Here is a 2971-nt window from a genome sequence, read left to right as displayed (position 1 = left end):
ATGTTTTGTGTGTGTGTGTGTATCCGTCAGCGCACACAGAGAGAGAGTGGGAGACAGAGGTAGAGAACTGATCCAACTCCCTCCTAACTGGGAGGAAATATGATGTTTCAAATAGCCAGTGCATTCACCAAATCTAATTGAATTATTGGAAGTTCTGCATTTCTTAATATCAGAATATTTTGAAAGAGTTAACCAATTTGTGCTCTTCTATGATCTGAATTTCACTTAACATACCTGGGCAAAGAATGTTTAATGAGGTTTGACAAGTCCACTTATCTGTGAATTAACTTATATTATAGCCAGTAATAATGGTGTTTATGTTTTATCTAAGCAGTTGTTGAACACTAAATATATTTTGAGCATTCGAGGAGGGAATGGCAATCCACTCCAGTATTCTTGCCTGGAGAATACCACGGACAGAGGAGCCCGGCAGGCTCTTCATAGGTCACAAAGAGTTGAACAACAACTGAAGCGAGTTACACACACACCATATATTGAGCATACCTATCAGGACTCTGAAATTGCAGATGACAGAAACTTACTTCAAACTGACTTTAAACCAAGAAGAGAATGTATAACTAAAAATTTCAGCATGGATGGAATCCAGACAGGAGTGGATCCAGGACCTCAAATGATGGCATTAGAATTCATGTTTCTTCCCATCCATTAGCTCTACTTTCCCCAGTGGCTTCATTCTTCAGCAACTCTCCATGGCATAGCAACTCTCCCCACATTGTGCCGCCCCTAACTTGCCCTATTTACAAATATCAGAGCTAGCAAGTCCACATTTTCCACTTTCCCCAAAGTTCTAACAAAATTATCAGAATTGAGGCTCATTGACTTATCTTGAGTTACAGAGGTTACAGTCCTCATGCAAACTACATGGATTAAAAACGGGAAAAGATGATTCTCCAAACAAAAATTGAGATGGATTCCCAATGGAGCAAGAAAAGCAGCACATGGCCACAAATATTGACTTCTCCATTTTACTTCCCAAACTTTACAACAAATTGACTGCACATAGGATCAAAAATCATCTATTTTTCCTTCTGTACTCCAACCCTTTCTTCGTACTCTCTTTTTTCTTTAGCCTCCTTTTGGATTAATCTTGTATTTTTCTTTTTTCTTTTAGTGTGATGAGAACACTTAACATGAGATCTACCCTGTTAACAGATTTTTGAAGTGTACAATACAGTATTGTTATCTATAAGCACAATGTTGTGCAGACAATCTCTAAAACTTATTCATTTTGTATAACTGAATTTTTTTATGTTTGATTATTTTATGTATTTCATGTAAGTGGAATCATGCAGTATTTGTTCTTCTGTGACTGGCTTATTTCACTTGGCATAATGTCCTCTAGTTTCAACCATGTTGTTGCATGGATGCATGCATGGGATATCTTTCTTTTTTAAGGCTGAATAATATTCTACTGTATGTATATACCATATTTTTTAATACATTCATGCATTTATCCACATTTTGGTTATTTCCATATTTTGACTTTTGTGAATAGTGCTGCAGTAAACATGGGAATACTAATATTCTTTGAGATCCTGATTTCACTTCTTTTGGATAAATACCTAGAAGTTGGATTGCTGGATAATGTGTGGTAGTTGCAGTTTTAATTTTTTGAGGAATCACTATACTCTTTTCCATAAAGAGCTGCACCACTTTGCATTCTCACCAACAGTGCACAAGGGTTCCAATTTCCCCCCAACCTTGCCAATACTTGTTGTCATTTGTTTTTTTGGTAATAAGCATCCTAACAGGTATGAGGTGATATCTCATTGTGGTTTTGATTTGTAGTTTCCCTGGTGATTAATGACATTGAGCAATCTTACACATTTTATTATCAAAATTTCCTTCACTATTAGCTTTTTAATTTTATAATTTTGTTATTCTTTTAGTAATTACTTTAGAGATTGCAATGTGCTTTTTTGACGTACTGTAAATTACCATGAATTGATAATTTTACTGCTCTTCAAACTTTAAGTCTATTGTGAATTAGTATTTTGTCACCTCTTAAACAACGTAAAAATGTTTTAATAACATAATTCCATTTACCTCCCTGTTAGGACTTCTTTGCTATTAGACTTTTTGTCTCTGTCCATGTCTTTTGTACTTTTTCTGCACTTTCTTTATTAATGTGCTTTTCTCTGCACTTCAGTCTGAATTTTCAACTGTTATCTTCCAGTTGATTAACACTCTGTTCTGCTATTTATCTTTTTCTTTCTGTGTGTTTTTACAGATTGAAGTAGAGTTAATTTACAGTACTGTGTTATTTTCAGGTGTACAGTAAAGTGATTCAGTTTTATATATTTTTCAGATCATTTTCCAGTAAAAGTTATTTCAAGATATTAAATATAGGTCCCTATTGCTATACAGTAAATCCTTGTTACTTACCTGTTTTATTCGTAGTAGTTTGCATCTGTTCAGATCAGATCAGTCGCTCAGTCGTGTCCGACTCTTTGCGACCCCATGAATCGAAGCACGCCAGGCCTCCCTGTCTATCACCAACTCCCGGAGTTCACTCAGACTCACGTCCATCGAGTCAGTGATGCCATCCAGTCATCTCATCCTCTGTCGTCCCCTTCTCCTCCTGCCCCCAATCCCTCCCAGCATCATGGTCTTTTCCAATGAATCAACTCTTCGCATGAGGTGGCCAAAGTACTGGAATTTCAGCTTTAGCATCATTCCCTCCAAAGAAATCCCAGGGCTGATCTCCTTCAGAATGGACTGATTGGATCTCCTTGCACTCCAAGGGACTCCCAAGAGTCTTCTCCAACACCACAGTTCAAAAGCATCAATTCTTCGGCACTCAGCCTTCTTCACAGTCCAACTCTCACATCCATACATGACCACAGGAAAACCCATAGCCTTGACTCGACGGACCTTTGTTGGCAAAGTAATGTCTCTGCTTTTGAATATGCTATCCAGGTTGGTCATAACTTTCCTTCCAAGGAGTAAG

The 2971-nt window shown here is 37.3% G+C and overlaps 1 protein-coding gene across 1 annotated transcript in view; it reads left to right on the top strand.

Moving 5' to 3' along the window:
• Positions 1-2971, top strand: part of FCHSD2 (FCH and double SH3 domains 2) — a 246750-nt gene that overhangs the window by 101727 nt on the left and 142052 nt on the right. The window lies entirely within an intron of this gene.

The sequence above is a fragment of the Bison bison genome, unplaced genomic scaffold (genome assembly GCF_000754665.1).
Source record: "Bison bison bison isolate TAMUID 2011002044 unplaced genomic scaffold, Bison_UMD1.0 scf7180017864284, whole genome shotgun sequence".
Taxonomy (NCBI): Eukaryota; Metazoa; Chordata; class Mammalia; order Artiodactyla; family Bovidae; genus Bison; species Bison bison.
Note: the sequence above shows the minus strand (reverse complement) of the source record. Positions and strands in the feature narration are given on the sequence as shown.